Source organism: Podarcis filfolensis, assembly GCF_964270895.1.
Source record: "Podarcis filfolensis genome assembly, chromosome: 8".
Taxonomy (NCBI): domain Eukaryota; kingdom Metazoa; phylum Chordata; class Lepidosauria; order Squamata; family Lacertidae; genus Podarcis; species Podarcis filfolensis.
Window position 1 is genome coordinate 62846853 of NC_139611.1, and position 17825 is coordinate 62864677.

At 43.9% G+C, this 17825-nt stretch overlaps 2 long non-coding RNA genes across 3 annotated transcripts in view; one reads left to right on the forward strand and one right to left on the reverse strand.

Moving 5' to 3' along the window:
* Positions 1-10687, forward strand: part of LOC310767991 — a 26766-nt gene extending 16079 nt beyond the window's left edge. Inside the window, exons 1-3 of one of the 2 annotated variants that reach the window (XR_014551149.1) lie at positions 2796-3123; positions 3639-3723; positions 10583-10687. This is a non-coding gene — a long non-coding RNA (uncharacterized lncRNA). Of the gene's footprint in view, positions 1-2795; positions 3124-3638; positions 3724-10582 lie in introns of those variants that run through there. The other variant, XR_014551148.1, reaches the window with a different exon arrangement.
* Positions 7496-16933, reverse strand: LOC310767976. Its single transcript, XR_014551126.1, has 3 exons — positions 16778-16933; positions 8575-8683; positions 7496-7835 (listed from the first exon to the last, which is right to left on the reverse strand). It is a non-coding gene; the product is annotated as an uncharacterized lncRNA (long non-coding RNA).
* Between the last annotated feature and the right edge of the window lie 892 nt (positions 16934-17825).

Sequence of the window (17825 nt, forward strand, 5' to 3'; positions counted from 1 at the left end):
TGCCATGCCTTTTTAGAAGACAAGCCTGAGGGCAGAGACCACCCTAATACTTTTTTACATTTTTTAAAGCACAAGTTTATAGGGTGGGGTATAAATGCCACACATAACTAAATGTTATTTTTATGCATTCCACTGGATTTCTATACGGTTACGTCATCAAAGCCTCATAAGTGATTTACAAATCTCTTCACCCAGTCCAGTGTCATGTTGGGGATGAAAATTGCCCCTTCCCCCTCTTTATATGATCCCCGCAAACATTTCTCACATGACCCTGACCTAGCACATATGCACTAACCTCAGTCTGCCAGACTGTACCACAGAACTGCCTTAGGCAGGGAGAGTATTAGGCTGGATGGGAAGCTAGTAAACTATCTGTCTTGTGCCCCATATTGTCAAGAGCTGGTGCCAGTCCTGTGACCTGAATAGGCTGACTTGGTACCTAGGCTCAGACCCAGTCAGTATCTGGCCTCCACTGTTACCACTTTATGCTCTGTGTCATCTTCTTCTTCTCTGGTGATCACTTGTAGCCAAGTAAGATTATCTTCCACGACCACGGTCTTAACCAGGGGTCAGCAACCTTTTTCAGCCATGGGCCGGTCCACCGTCCCTCAGACCATGTGGTGGGCTGGACTATATTTTTTGGGGGGAAATGAATGAATTCCTATGCCCCACAAATAACCCAGAGATGCATTTTAAATAAAAGGACACATTCTACTCATGTAAAAACATGCTGATTCCGGGACCGTCTGCGGGCTGGATTGAGAAGGTGATTGGGCCACATCCAGCCCACGGGCCTTAGGTAGCCTACCCCTGGTCTTAACAGTGAGTCTGTAAGTGACTGTGGAGGCCAATTCTGGACCCACACATCCTTCCACAGTGGGGACATAGGTTTCCAGGCGGGAGATGATCACGGTGAGGGTTTGCCAAACATGCCTTTGTCTTAACACATTTCCCCCTTTTGTCCTGAGTTTGAGCATCTTCAAAGTCCATGACACCTTTGGTAAAGGCTGTTCTCCAACTGGAGCGCTCACAGGCCAGTGTTTCCCAAGATTTGCCTTGAGGGAGTCTTTAAACCTCTTTTGTTGACCACCAGCATTATGCTTTCCATTTTAAAGTTCGGAATAGAGTAGTTGCTTTGAAAGATGATAATCGGGCATCTGAACAACATGACCAGTCCAACGAAGTTGATGTTGAAGGACCATTGCTTCGACACTGGTGATCTTTCCTTTTCCCTGTACGCTGGCATTAGTTCACCTGTCTTCCCAAGTGATATGTAAAACTTTTCAGAGACACCATTGATGGAATCTTTCAAAGAGTTGGAGATGGCATTTATAAGTGGTCCAAGTTTCACAAGCATACAGTAAAATTGATAGTACAATAGCTTTGTAAACACAGATTTCCCTGTGAAAACCCCGGTCCTCAAACACTCTGCACTTCAACTGAGATAAAGCTGCACTCACAGAGCTAAGGCGATGCTGGGTTTCGGCATTAATTAAGCTCTATGACAGAAGTTATGGTAAACTTGCTCTTCGTTTTCAGCCCACTCAGATTAAAGAGCTTTCCATCTTTTTGATATATGATTTCTACTCTGGTGGGGAGTTTCCTTTCAACAATGTGTGGCTCATGGCAATGAAAATAATAAATAGAGTTGGGGTGATAAGTGAACCCTGTTTAACACCTGATCCCACTGTGAATGGTTCACTTTGACAGCCATTGTTATCTGCGATTGTTGTTGTCATATGATCATGGAGGAGCTGAAGGATGTTCGAAAATTTATCTGGGCAGCCAATTTTCAAAAGGACAGTCCACAGTGTTGAAGGCCTTAGTCAGGTCAATAAACGCCATATACAGGGGTTGGTTTTGCTCTCTGCATTTTTCTTGAAGCTGTTGAGCTGGAGAAAATCATGTCCACTGTCCCCCTAGAAGGTCGAAAACTATTTTGGGATTCAGGAAGAGTAGCCTCGGATATTGTTAGGAGATGGTTTGCTAAGATCCTTGCAAGAATTTTGCCAGCCACAGCTAGTAAAGAAATGCCTTGATAGTTTCCACAGTCCGTTCTATCACTTAAAAAAAAGAGAGATTGATAATTTTGGCATCTCTAAAGTCTGTTGTGATCTCCTCTCTCCCAGATTTTTTCGATGAGCTTGTGAAATTGTGTAAGTTCAATTCCCCCCACTTTGGACAGTTTGGAGCATTATCTTAAGGTACCTCTTTGAAACAATGAGATAAGGCCAGCCCCATTACACGGCCCAGATTCTGTAACCAGTTTTGGTGTCCTCTAAATCATTAGCTACGCCTTTCTCTACAGAGCATATGATCCAGAATCAAAGATTGCTGATATCCTAGATAAAAATCACTGTGAATGAAAATGTGCCCAGAGCTTGGCGCACCCTTTTCCACCTCTTGGCATGGACAGCGTTGCCTTTTCACTCTGACAGACAGTTTAGCTGGAAAAAAAATTGATTTTGCATAAACATTGCTCCATTTGTCATAGGAAGTCCCCCTGTAATGTTTCATAAATGTAAGACTAAACTGGTCATGATCCATGCCTGAGCTTATTCCAGAACCTGTTTTTGGTGCCACAGAATTTCTTCGTCTTCTTTTGGTATTTATCAGAGCCAAAGTATTAAATATACAAGACTCCTGACGGCTTCGCTCACAAGGGTCATAGGAACGTGCAAGCCCACTCACCACCCAGTGAGAGGCTGTGCCTCTCAGTGCAAAATGGGACAGTAGGAAGATTCCTGAGTGTGCATGCCATAGAAAGATTTGCTTCACTCCTTCCCTTTTCGCTGAATACTTTCTTAGTTTCCTTGTGCAGGTTGGAGACAGCATTTCTTGCTGCGGGGATAGCATAGTCAGGGTACTTGGTTGTCAGGGTTGCTGCTGTTTCAGCAGCCAAGAGTATCCAGTTCTACAGTAGTAACCCCACGCTACAGGCCTTGGATCACTTTCATGGTGATTGCAGCAGGGCTGACGAAGTCCAAATTGAGACCGTAACATAGTTTCTGGATCTGGGACGTGATCTTGTTAAACACGATGTGCTCCTGGCGCCCATCTCTTTTGACTATGTGCATGGCTGCGGCGTTCTCCTCCTTCTCCTCTCATCCATTTCTTCTCTGTGTAAGCACATGGGGAGGGGTTCCTAATTGATCCCCTCTTCTGGGAATGCTTAAGGATTGCTACCCGTTTTTGTTCCAAAATAAGGGAAATGAGAGCTAGAGCTGGGAAATGCCTCTCACAAAGGCCACACAAGTTGTTAACCAGAAATGAATTCAGGGCTCGCGACTCCTGCTGCTCGAAGGCTGTGTGTTTTGAGGAGGCCAAGAGGGAGGGAGAGAGGAATATATATTATTTTGGCTTTTTTTAGAGAGAGGGAGCACAGATCTTTTAGGAAGGAAAAGCGACCAAGAGCTGGTCTCTCTTCGACATGAACCTCATATACGTTTCACTGTCTCATTAACCAGACCCTTTGGAACAATTCGTTCTTTGAGGCTGGCTTCAAAAAAACACCCAACTTTACTTTACAGCCCATTCCATTTATGACCCAGGAATAAAATTACTGTATCAGTTTCATTACATACATTAAAGCCTGGGTGTTCCATGATCTTTCCCCCCTTTTCTTTTTCTTTTTTTAGGAGAGAAAAAGAGCCCCTGAAAGGTAAACAATAATCATTGCCAAGCTGGAGAGAGAAGGGAGCAAGTAGGCCGCAGCCTCTTGAGGTAGGCGTTTAAATGAGCGTCACAAGTAGCAGCAGTCTAAAATGTGTGAATGATGTGGAGAAAGTACTAGCTTTGGACTCTGGATTTCCAGAAGACAGGGATGAGTGAATTTATCCATTTGGGTTTCTCTGGCCTTCTCATTTTCCCAGTCTTCAATTATTCACATTTTTACGCCAGTTTGTGATTTTTTTCTACTCATGAAAATTCACCAGCATTTCACAGTGAATTTTTCCTAAGGAACACATTTTCTTTCAGAGCAATTCCCCTCATATATTTGTGTAAGTTATTTTCACTAATATATGCAGAGTTTACCTTACCCTAAAATGGCACACATTATTCGACTTGCAAATGGCACTGCAAAATTTGGAGAAATGCAAATTCTGAAGGAGGGCTGTGTATTATTTTGGAAAGTACAAATTAAGTAGGTTCCCCTTCAAATGCAAACTGAATCAGTTTTCTCTTCCATTCCTTGCTGCTAACGTCTGGTTTCAAAACCACTGATGGAGCCAGGATATGGGGCCAAGATGGAATCCGGCCAGTGTTGGGGAGCGCCAGGACAGAATCTAGATTTTACAGCTTACCTGATGGGACACATACTGGTTACCTGTGACAGATCATAGTTTTATTGATGAAACCAGAAAAAATACGTGTTGGCTAGCAACTTTACTCAGGAATAAAGCTTATATTTTTACTTACTTAAAATAAATAATAGTAGTTGAAGAATTACCAGAATATGGCTGAAGATATGCATTTTTGTTGTAAAAAGCGAGATTATGTAGTTATGAGCATAGCTGTCTCACAAACTTATTTTTCAGCTTTGTATCAGCTAGGGAGAAATACGAGGATGCAGTGTGCATAAACAATGCATTTATTGGTGAGAATAGCATGAAAAAATGCATTATATTATTGAAAATGGCTTTGGAAAATTATTTTGTGTAGGTTTTTAAATTGTATATATTAGGATAAGATTGCACTAAATGTTCATGAAATTTCATGAGTAATTTTTGTTTGTTTATGAATAATTTAAGATTGGAAAAATATTGGAAAATATTTAAGGACCTTCATGTATCTTGGGAGCACCAGCATTTGGAAACATTTCTGGCTAATTTTTTGAAAGAGAAATAAAGCAAGCAAGCAGAGACTTAGGTCTAATTGCATGCATTGCTTCCTAAAACTGGGAACTTGTAAATATAAAATAAAGTCGACTAGAGCTCAGGGATTACTGGGTCTCGAGCTGTGCAGTGCAGACACAATTTGAGACACAACCAAGAGTACCTCTTCGAGTTTGCTGTCATTTTAGTGTAGCACTGAAACTACAAAGCTATGCAGAGACTTTTTGGTGGTTGTTCTGCCATTTTGGATTTTTCTTTTCTCTGGTGTTGCATTTAAAACAGTGCACCTTCCAAAAAGCAACACATGAACTTTTCTAAATGTCTATCAAGGCTAATAAAGGATTCCTTTTAATTGTGTATTTTAATTTAGACATCTAGTTAATCTTTTAAATCTTCTTTTATAGCTTCTGCTTTACCACGCTCGTTTATCTGCTACAAAGCCTTAGGGTCAGGCAGATTATGCATCTAAATAAACAAACAAATTAAAATGCTGCTGCTGCTTCTTTTTCTTCTCTCTCTCTTTGTAGTGCAGTTAGGGGCCACAGGGCTTTGTAACTGGTCTGAATTTTTTGTGTGAGCTTCTTTGCACCGTTGCCCCAGAGTGGTAAAGTCTTTTAAGGTAGCGTGCTTCAGATTGTTAATATGAGCAAAGCCCATATCCAAGGAATGAACCAAGTGAAAGAGGACAAACTACAGCTCTCAGATAATTAAGAATGAAATACAGTCATACTTCGGGTTACAGATGCTTCGGGTTGCGTGATTTCGGGTTGCGCACCGCGCCGAACCCAGAAGTACTGGAACGGGTTACTTCCGGGTTTCGGCGCTTGTGCATGTGCAGAAGGGCTAAACTGCGCTTTGCACATGTGCAGAAGCGCTGAATCATGACCCGTGCATGCGCAGATGCACCGCTGCGGGTTGCGAACGTGCTTTCCGCACGGATCACATTCGCAACCTGAGCGTCCACTGTATACTCGGAGTCCTGTAGTGATTTCATGCCCTTTATTGCAGCTTGTAAAACAGTGATTGAATTACCCGCCAAACCTCAAGCTTTTATATACATATTTACACAATGAGTCCTGTCTGATTGGCTGATTCTGCTTCCCTCCTGGAGCCTGTTTGGTCTCTTCCTGCAGGCCAATCAGTTGTTGTGTTCTAGGATTCTACTTGCCTGTTGTTCTAGGATCCAAGCTTAGTACATAACAAAGAACATAAGAAAAGCTTTGTTGAAAGTCTGTTTAGTCAAGCTTTCCCACAGTGGTCAGCCACATGCCACCAGGAAGCCCTCAAGCAGTACAAGAAAATGGCCCTCTTCTTAATAGTATCTCATGGATGGGCTTGCAGATTACTAAGAGGGTGTTGGTGGCAGATAAGTTTTTGCATGTTAAGGAAGTTGGAATGTGTGTCATGCATTATTAACAAGGAATTGGAGGAAATACATGCATCTGTACTTCACAAGCACAGGCTTTCTACCATCTAATACTCAGAAGGTATACTGCCTCTAAACATGGGGTTTCCATCATAGTTAATAGTCGTTGGCAGACTTCTCATCCAGTAAGTGGTGTAATGCTCTCTATCAAAACATCTCTAAAAGGGCTGGCCAGTGTGGTGCCCTTCAGATTTTGGAATACTACAGCTTCCATAATCCCTGACCCTTGGCCACGCTGGCTGGGGCTGATGGGAGTTGGAGTCCCACAACTCCCAGATGGCACCATATTGACTACCTGTGATCCCTAAGAAGGTAAGAGGAACCTTGCCAGAGCAGTCCAATAAAACATCAACAAACAAGTTGTACAATGGGGTGATAGTATTCTTCATAAATACAAGGCATATTGTCAGGGAATCAGGAGCAGGAGCACTGGGGAGAGAGGAATTGGAGAGCGAAGGGGAAGAATCCGAGGGAAGCGTAGGGGAGTATGACAGTGGCCCGAGAGATTCCATGAGCTTCTCCAGCGAATCAGAAGATTCCCAGAAAGGGGCGCCGATGGTCAGAGCAAGGGGGGTCCCAGAGGGGACGCACCAGAAACAAGGAGCCAGAGGGGAACCCCAAAGCAGCAGTGGGGGATCGGGACCAGTTTCCCCACCAGAGCGTAGTGGGGGGGAAGAGTCACATGTGTCAGGGCCAGCGTCCCCTCCAGCCGGCAGAGGAGGTGAGTCAGGGCTGACCACGCCTCCATCGGAGAGTGGGGGAATGGAGGGGAGGTTAGTTGCAGCTAGCCCCCCCGAAGGAGGAAGCAGTGACAGCAGCAGTGAAACGGTCAGGAGGAAAGCTGCTGGCTGGGCGCGCGCGCCAAGTTCAAATGTGCAGGCGCGGGGGACAGCAGGAGACCCGGATGGGGAACCAGCTCCTAAAGCCCGCCGGAGGGAGGGAGAAGGCTCAGGGGAATCAGCGTCAGAGGAGGCTAGAAAGGGCGAGACCCCGGCGGGCAGGCGGTCCCAGAGGAGGAAAGAGCAGCGGAAAAGGTGGAGCAAGGCGAGGGTCTTAAACTGGTGTACAGGGGGAGGAGATTCAGAGGGATCATCAGCGGTCTGACAGTGAGACATAGAGCTGCGCGCTGCGGCTCTGGAAGTGAAACTGAACTTCAATAAAGACTTTTGTACTTAACGACGAAGCAGCGTTGGTCCTTTGTGAGCTGGGACCTTGGGCAGCTCTGACACATATATTGTTTATATACGTTTTTAACAAATGCTGTTAACAGTTAGCAAGGAAGACAAGTTTCATACAATAAGGAATAAAGCCAAAGGAGGGAAGATAAACTAATATGGTTGATACGGAGAAATGGAGCAAAGGTGTGCTTCCTGGTGTGGGCCTTGTATTGCAAATGGGTTGTTCAGATCTGATCCCCCCCCCCCCCGTGTGTGCCTTTGGGCTTGCACATATACCTGTTTTCCCCAGTTATGAATATTCATTGCTATTCTGCCTTACGTCAACTGAACCAGTGGGTGGAGCTTGATGGAATGTATCCAGTATCTTTTGCGTCCCCTCCATCGCTTCTGTCTCTCCTTCAAAACAAAAACAGAAAGTGCAAGAACAAATGTTACTAGCCTTGGTTATAATTGCTCACAATATGCAAAATGGAGGCTTCTGCTTTTGGATGGATGCCTTTGGGAGGGGGCCTGCATTTCCATGTGGTTTTTAATTATTATTATAATACTGAGGTCTTGCTCAAGAATGATATTTACCACCTGACTAAGGCTTGCAAAGGAGTGATAAAGAGGTGTTGTGCAAGACCTCGGTATTATTATTTTACTTTGATTACAGTCTCCAAAGTAATCTCCCAGATTTACTGGGTAGAGATCTTGAGAAAGCAACTCCTTGATCCAGTTGTTGAAATATGAATGGGCCTTCAGCAAGCAGCAGTTGGTGAAAGTAGGCACGCTTGAATCATCTGGGCTGCGGGAAATGGGCAGGTTGTGCTTAGGTGAGCAAATGGAAGCAGGGAAGTCGTACTAGGGGCCACCCACTGAAATGTTGGCGCATGTGACAAACTATTCCAAACATCCCAAAGCAGTGGAGGCTGGTCCTTTAGGATGAGTGGGACACTGCACCACCCACCATGGGGATCCACAGGATTTTTTTTCTGGTGGAGTTGAAGTAAAACACTGAAAGTGGGGAACAGCCTAGCTTTTCACAAAAATGAGAAGAAGAATAGTGTCAGTACATTTGCCTCGTATCTCAGGTTCTACAAATGCTAAAGCAAGTTGTTGTTGTTTTTTAAGAAAAGCTGGGTTGCCAACCAACCTCATTCTGCCTGCAGCCAGTCTCCACCTGCCTGTCTTCTTATTAACATCCAACCCAATGGCTGGTGCAGCTTCTCAGCGTCCTCCTCCTCAGTCTCAGTGTTGCTGCCCTTGTAGAATTGAACAAAAACAGTGTATAAGTTGAGGAGAAAGGAACAGAGATGTTTTTGTCTTTGTTCAGGCATTGTAGGCTGGACGTGTACAACCAAACAGATGAGAAACTTCCTCAGAAGGACACAACTAATCAGAGAACGTGGCATCTCAGCAATAGTCATGCCGTGCTGCCTGGTTGCTAAGCAACATTCCCCTCCCTCTTAGCTGACTTACTGATAACAGAATTAACCCTTAAGTTACAAACTGGATGATCCCTGGACTGCACTTCTAACAGTTGTTGTTGTTTGCTACACTTCTATCATCACCTCAAAGAATCAGAGCTTGCTCTTGTGTGGCTTTCTATGCATTTTTACATTTTCAGGCCAACATTCCTCTAACGAGCTCATAGTTAACTCTGTGAAACAGAAGGCAGCTCTTGAGTTGACTTTATGTCAGGTTTGGCACTTCTGTGTGGTCATGTATTCCTTGCTGTACCTGTAAATCAGGAAACCACAGGGGATGTATGATGTGGTTGCTTTCCAGGCCACTGCTTTTGGCTCCTAGCGACTGGTTGTGCTGCCATAGGAAGTAACCACGACATTTCAAGTATTGCCAGAGTGGCGTGGCCTACAGTTGTGACACTCAAGCAATGCAAGAACTAGTCCAGATTAAGGACGACTGAATCTATCAATTTTGGCTTCCCACGTTTCCCCCATCTTAAGTCCAGTTCATCTCATTTCAGTTTGCATTAAACAAATTGCATGAAATCTCAGTGCATTTTCATGCATATTTCTCTTAATATATGCATTTTCTACACAATTTTGCCTAATAAATGTATTATTGCAAGCAATTTCCCCTAAATTAATGCATTTTTGTATATTATTTTCACTTTAACATGCATTTCCGTGCACACTTTCCCCACATTTTTTTTGTATGCATGTTCTGTTTGGCGAACTGCATCCCACTAAGATAAATTCAGCAGAGTAAATAATTTTTGATGGAAGTAAAAGTGGAAAACAGATTTGGATGGTTATAGTAAAATATGCAGGAATTTATGATCTGTAAAATGAACCATGGAAGGAGAAAAAGGGAAGTCATCGAATATTTCAAAGTTTGCAAAATGTTTATTTTGAAGTGTAAAATTGAAAACTTAATAAAAATTATTATATATAAAAAAAATGCAGACCAAATAAAACCCTCAAGCATCCTTAATTTGAACCCATGTAAGGAGGATTGTCTTGGTTCGCCAGGATGGTTCTGGTTCACCAGAAGTGGCTTAGTCATGCTGGCCACGCGACTGGACCTAATGGTCAGGGGTCCCTTTACCCTTTACCTTAAGGAAGAGGTGGGTTGATACTTAACTGCAGTCATGTTTGTCTGCTCCATCAACACAATCCTGGTCACCATCACACACATAAAATGGCTCAATGTTCCTGTGATCAGGACACTGGAACTGACCAGGCTTACGTGTCTTTGTGAAATATTAAAAGTACAGGGGTACCTTGGGCTACAGACGCTTCAGGTTACATACGCTTCAGGCTACAGACTCCACTAACCCAGAAATAGTACCTCGGGTTAAGAACTTTGCTTCAGGATGAGAACAGAAATCGTGCTCCGGCGGTGCGGCAGCAGCAGTAGGCCCCATTAGCTAAAGTGGTGCTTCAGGTTAAGAACAGTTTCAGGTTAAGAACGGACCTCCGGAACGAATTAAGTACTTAACCCGAGGTACCACTGTACGTTTTATTTTGTATGCTGCCTTGGGAATGTTGCTTAAATATTTCCAAGCAAGAAAATAAATAAATGCAAGACCAACTGCTGCTTCTGTTAGCCTCAGTGAAAGTTTTTGCCATTGCCTATGGAATTGGGAATTGCACTACAGCTGACTAATCCCTCTCTCTTTTTGCTTCCTTTTCCAGACCAGGTTCTGGCTCCTGTGTAAGGCTCAAGCAACACAGCTGAGCTCCACTGTATGATTAATCCTTGTATTTAATACAGCAGCAATCAACCTTGTTTGCACTGTTGGTAAGTAAAGCCGCAAGGCTTGTAATTAAAATGCATTTAATTACTTGTATGGTTACTGAGGTGAAGTCTCTCTGGATTTTTACACCGTTGAGATCAGAATCTGTCCCCTTTTTCTCACCACTTTTTTGTGTGGATAAAGTATAATGAGCAGGTAGCATCTTTCAGGTGGAGATTTCAAAGTAATTCACAAACCAGTCTTAAGGCGGATGCTTTGGTGTGGGAATATCATTTTAGTTCCATTTCACAGATGACAAAATATCACTGAGGATACACTTGTAATTACTAGAGATGCATGGAGCCCTCGTGAGAATTTCCCCTAGTTTTATAAATACACTTCTTGCTTTCCCCCAAATGTTTCACCTGAGCCAGAAAATTAAAAAATGTCTTGAAGCTTTATGTTAGGCAACGTTTGGTAGAAAGTTATATTTGGGCATAGCCCTCTCCCCCAAATCATTAGCATTCTTGAAATTATTTGGATATTTCTTCTGAACAAAATAGTCCAAATTAATCTCAGGTTTTTTCTGCTGCAATATTTGTTAGCAGCTCCAACACACGCCTTTTTTCTCCCCTCAGATAATCTGATTTCATTCAATATATGCCAAGTCATTTATTTCCGTGTTTTCTTTGCTTCTTCTCACTGAGGGAAAAAATTAGGCCCCATCTGCACTATACGTTTAAAGCAGCATCATTTCACTTTAAACAGCTATCCCCAAAGAATCCTGGGAGTTGTTAGGCAAGCCCTATTCCCCTCACAGAACTACAATTCCCAGAGTACCCCGGGAAGAGGGATTGACTGTTAAACCACTCCAGGAACTATAGCTCTGTGAAGGGACTGACAATGCTCAGCACCCCTAACAAACTACACTTCCCAGGATTCTTTGGGGGAAATCATGACTCTTTAAAGTGGTATGATGCTGCTTTAAATGTATAGTACAGATGAGGTCTCAAGAGTGTGAAAGAGTAAGAGGCACCTGCTTTCAGCGTAGCTTCACCCCAAAATTTCTGAATGGGTTTCTGTTTTGTGCATTTAAAAATGGTGGTAGCTGTGTTGGCCCATTTGAAACCCCCCCCCCCCCGAAAAAAGTTGTAATGCCTTTACTGGAACCAATCAAAATGCCATAAACTTGTGAGCAAGTTTTTGAGATCTCCAGAACTCTGGTCTGATGAAGAAATCTGGAGAACATGAAAACTCAGCCACAGATTTGTAGCAAAGCCCATGCTCTGCATGGAAAAGGTTCACAGCTCAGTCCCCAGCGTCTCCAGTTAAAAGGGTCAGTTTGGAGGCGAGGTGAGACCCTTTTCCTGAGAGAGAACCTGGAGAGCAGCTGCTGGTCAGAGAAGGCAGGATATGGACGCAGTGTCCCATCATCCTTGTTCAGCCCCCACCTGCCCACTGTCTTACTTATATCCAGTCCTTGACTATCAGCTTGTTTTCCAGCAGGGGTGGGGTGGGTGAAGCTGGAATTCGTTTGCTCTGCCTGCCATTGGCCTCTAACTGTTGGGTCTTCTGGCTACTGCCCTGCAAGTCCCAACAGGTACCAGCCATCAATGGATAGATAGGTGGACAATCAATCTGACCCAGTGAGAAGAGGTATGTCTCCATGATGAGGAAGAAAGAACAGCTAGGCACTGAAATATACTCGGAGTCGAGAGTGGAGTTCATGCTCTTTATTCAGCTTATAGTGGTTAGGAGGAAATGGAAGTTCCCCCAGAATGTCTGCTGTATAAACATTATTTACACAATGGGCCCCACGTGATTGGCTAATTCCGGGATTCTCCTGTAGGCCAATAAGGTTGTGGATTCACTTTCACCTGGAGCTGGATTGGGTGGCTCCTGTGGACCAATCAGACTGCTGCATTCTGGATCCTATTGTTCTAGGACCAATCAGACTGCTGCATTCTGGATCCTATTGTTCTAGGACCAATCAGACTGCTGCATTTTGGATCCTATTGTTCTAGGACCAATCAGACTGTTGCATTTTGGATCCTATTCAACTCAGTACATAACAGGCACAGTGTCGCTTGAAGGGGGGGTGTCTCTGTCAACAGAAGGAATTGCAGGAGGGGGTGGGGGAGAGAGATAGAAGAAGATAGAAGAAGGACATGGGCCACAAGAGGAGCTAAGCTGGCTGGTTTGGCTGCTTCTCCTTCCTGTTAACATCTGATACAACATATTCCTATCCCACTGCCCATCTTGTGATTTTTGGGCTTGCTCTGAGCATAATTCCAGATTGGAAGGAGACAAAGTCAGAGCAGTGACTCATTGAGAGAGGCAATGGACAGACTCCTAATGGCTGTGGGGTGGCTGGTCATTCTTACTCTTTCAAACATCAGGGGTGACTGATCAGTCCAGCTGCACCTGTGACAGAGGCATGGCAAAATTACAGCAACCCCCCCCCCAAGGATGATTCAGAGGTAGCAAGGTCAGAACTATGACTCATGAAGGGATGTGGCAGGCAGCCTCTTCTGTGGATAGGTTGTATAGGTTCACAGCTGTTACTGCTTTACTTAATGCATTTCTGAACGCAAACTTGCAGTTCTCACAGAACAAACTGCAAAATACTGTTTCTATTTGGTGTTGGGTTGGGGCAGAGGCCCAAACCCTACTCAGCAGAATGAGCAGGAAGATTAACAAATGCAGGAGTGGTGGCTTCTTTTTTAATAATAATAATAATAATAATAATAATAATAATAATAATAATAATAATTCCACCTCACCCATCTGGCTGGGTTTCCCCAGCCACTCTGGGCAGCTCCCAGCAGAATAGTAAAAAAAAGTAAGTAACTACAATAATATACATTGCCATCTTTTAAAACCTAAACTCCACAATCTAAAATTGCTCAGTTGCACTACTGGTCATCCACAGAACAGGAGCGGTCACCCCATAGCCCTCCCCATCTTGTGTTGCAGCCGGGCCAGCTTGACTTGGGCTGGTCAGGGTGTGTGGCAATGCTGCGGCTTCCATTATCATCAGGGCAATAATGAAAATTAATATGCCGAAAGCTCTATGGTAAAAACAATTGCAGGTGTTGGCACTTTTAGGTACATCTGACTCAGCCCAACACATCTTCAGTCACCTAAACCATACGTGTCCTCTTCCACACCTCCATTGCAATCCCTTTAATAAGGAGGGCACCGCTGAGATCTTTTGTGGGTGCTGGTGAGTGAGTGATCTTAGGGAGGAGGGGTGAGATTTGAACCACCTGTCCAATCACTGAGATTACCCAGAGAAGTGCTGTTACTTGTCCCCCAGGTTACAGAGGCCTGACTGGCATCAACTATAAATCAGGCATTTAGTGTTATCAGTCCCCTGCTGTGGAACACTCTTCCAGCAGTCATTCGGCAGGCATCTTCGTTTTGACTTTCAGGCATCTCTTGAAAACAACCTATGCAGTTGTTTAATTTTTTATTGAATAGCCAGTCATTTTATTGATTGCTTTGTATAGCTTTTTAATGTTTCTGCCTTGCTGTGCACCACCCTGATGTTATGCGAGAAGGTAGTATAGAAGTACTTCTATAAATTAATTAATTAAATACAGTCTTGTAAATAGGACTGCATAAGTTACTAGACCCTAAGCAATTCTTCCCCACTTTGCCCACTCACTCACAACTGTGGCCCATTTATGGACAAATATCTTGCCATGCTTCTCTGACTTGGAGGTGATTCATATTTGCCAAAGGTGAATATACGAGTTGCTGTTTTTAAGCCTAGATTATTATCGCTGCAACTACCAGCTCATGCCACGTATCTGATTGGACAACCTCCATTCTGACATTTTAATTACCCCCTTTTTCCTTGCAACCCTTCCCCAGCATAACAAGTTTTTGTGTGATCAGATATCACACTGGGAGTCAACAGTTTTTCAAAGGGAGTGCTGTTTGGACTGGTTGCATAAAAGACAGGGACAGAGTAAAGGTTATAGGTTATAATTTCTGGGTTTTCCTAGGAAGTGTCTATGCGTAAGACACAAGTGCCCACTGAAAGGAGGGTGGAAATGGTAAAATAAGCCTCCATTATACTCCTCAGTATGATAAGAACACATACCAAATGTATGGGCTACTGTTCAGTCCCATAGGGCCCTCAAAGTGCTTTTCAAAACAAACAAGCAGCAGTGTTGGAACACAGGAATCTGCCTTATTCTAAATCAGACCTACTAGTCTATCCTGCTCAGCAGGCAGTACCTCTCCAGGGTTTCAGGCCCTACCTGGAGGTGGTGGGGACTGAACTTGGGACCTTCCGCATGTAAGGCAGATGCCCTCCCAGTGAGCTATGGCCCTTCCCTCATGGAAGACTCTGCCCCAAAATCAGTATCTCACCACCTCATTGAAAGTGGCAGCACTGGAAAGCCTACAGGGGTGGTGGTGCCATTGAGACAGAGGTCCAGGGTCCCACTCAGCCCCCCAAATGCAGGAGTACACACAAGACCATAAATTATGAGTCTAAAATTACCTACCTGCGCCACTTTACAGGGGAAGGGTCTTCCCTTGGCCAGCTCATGTTTCAGACCATGTGTAAGCATTAAATAACACAGACATGGCTAATTATCCATCACTGTATTTATCTTGCTCGGGCTGAGTTTAACCAAGGAACAGAACTTTTGGAACTAGTTGTTTTTTTTGGGGGGGGGGCATTCCCTATTTCCCACCTCCATTCTCCAAAGGGAGCTGGTAACTTTATTTACTTAGATTGTGTGAGCACTTTGTGGGCAATTCCTGTGGGGTTAGCAGTATAAGCAGAAGAGCTAGTAGGTGATGCTGTGCAGGGAGCTCAGAGTTTGCAAGCAGGGAAAGAAAAGTGGCTAATGTTTTACCTCTCCCCATGTGGCATCTTGGCTCTGTGTTAATCCCATATGGTCTCAGAGTGCCTCCCTTTTTTCCATTGCAGCTCAGGCTTGCAGTCTGGGTGTGCTTTTGGACCCTGCAAGCCACGAGTGCTGTAGCTCACTTTAGGCTGGTGAAGTCACATGTGCTTTATGACGAGGCTTGATTACTGTAATGTGTGGAGCTGTCTTTCCAAGGGGGTTGGAAACCTCACAGGAATATCGGAAAATGTATTATACTGAATCAGACCATTGGTCCATCTGGTTCAGTATTGCCTACACTGAACTGGCAGCAGCTCCCTAGGGTCTCAGGCAGGAGACACTCCTAGCCCCACCCGGAGATGCCCAGGATTGAACCAGGGACTTTCTGAGCTATGGCAGAAGCTAGAGTACTGGCTGTTTGTTGTTTTAATTGCACCAGCTTCATTGGCTTCTGTTCTTCTTCTTAGACAAGTTCAAGGTGCTGGTTATAACCTTTAAATGCCCAAATGACTTGAGGCCTGCGTTCTTTAAGGACCATCTTCAAATAAGTTGAGGACTGTTCCTTCTGCATGATTCTGTGTCCACCTACTTTGGTTGCCAGGAGTGGCCTGGCTCCGTGTCTCACTACTGGCAGAAATGCAGTTGTACAACATCGGGGATCATTAAGGGTTAGTGTGATTATTGGTCTGGCTAACACCAGACTTGGCTTAGCTAGATGTTATAGTCATTTGGGAGTAAACTGTTCATGTTATAGAAAGACTGTTGAGATTTGACAGTTGGAGGAGTTGGAGGGATAAATACTTCTCAAGGAGGCTTATCTCAGTATGTGTGGTTGAATATTATGTCTCATTGCTCACAACTAGACCTGTAAATGATATTCTCCTCAATTTATATACTGTTTTTGTTCAGTTTACCCCAGTAAAGTATATCAGTTTATTTTCTTTCTGGATTAAATCTGTTTCATTCAAGTCACTCTGTTAACTGAGGATAGGTAAAAGAGGGCTTTCTCTGTTTTGGTACTCAGGCTATGAAATTCCGTGCCCTATCCCCCTGGCACACTCGTTGATAGCATTTATGCTCAGTGAAGACTGCCTAACTTCAGCAGTCCTTTGGTATGATTAGTTAATCTGTTATTTATCTCCTGACTTCTAAAAAGTGTGTCATCTGCTGTTTTATTTGTTTATTTGGTTTTTCAAAATGCATTAACCAGTGTTGTTTGGACATTCCAGTGATGAAGCAGAAAGATGGGATATAAACAGTTTGAATAAATAGATAAGTCTGCTTACCTTCAATGGTCTGGCAGTGCTGTGGCCATACAATGTCTTTCTGTCACACTCTGGCAATTGGACGATGCACTGGGGCACCTGGTCAGCACGAGAGGCCTATGGACTTTGTGGGCCAGGGCTGCAAATTGTAGCTTGCCTGCTAATTGACCAATCACAGGCAAGCTTAGTGGCAAGCCTTTCCCAGAGGGCGGAGCCAGCTCCTCCACCCAGTTCATCACAGGATCTCCCATCTATTCTCCCTTGTATATTAGACTTCTTGTTTGTGCTTGAGTTTGCCATGGACTTTATTGGCTTCTGTGTTCAGGGCTGGGCAGGAATTTCCCACCAAACAAATTGGCTCTGGTCTGGTGGTCTGGTGTCACAACATTTGGCAGTTAGGCATTGGGTAATTCGTAGTCTTGGTTGGAGGGGAGGTTGTAGCCTCCGCCTGCTCCTCCAAGGGAGAAGGCATCTCTTCAAAAGGATCCGGGAGGAGTTCTGTCCAGTCGCCCAGGTGAGGGCTAAGAATATACCACTCCTCAAGATGATGATCCATTGAGGAGTGTTCCTATTTGATGTAGCTCATAGGACTCTCCTTGGTACCAGGTTGACCCTAAGGAACACTTCCAGCAGGCGGGCTGGAGATCAATGGTTACTGTCTATCCAATGCCTATATCACAATTGTAATCAGTAAAGATGTGGCCTTATTTGACCCTATATATATATATATATGCTGTCTTGTCTAGTTATTACATTGAGGTGAGAGCAATGGATGTCACCGCACCTCGGCCAGCAATCAATATCAGGAGGGATATCATGGTGGGAAAATAAGAATTCTCAAAAATTAATATTTTAAAAAGCAGCTGTTTCCTGGTTCTCAGAATGTGGGATGGGGAAGCCAAAATCATAGCCTAATAATAATAATAATAATAATAATAATAATAATAATAATAATAATTTATTTATATCCTGCCCATCTGGCTTGGTTTCCCCAGCCACTCTGGGTGGCTCCCAACAGATGTTGTTGGACTGCAACATGCATCATATCTGACCATTAGCATAGTGGGGG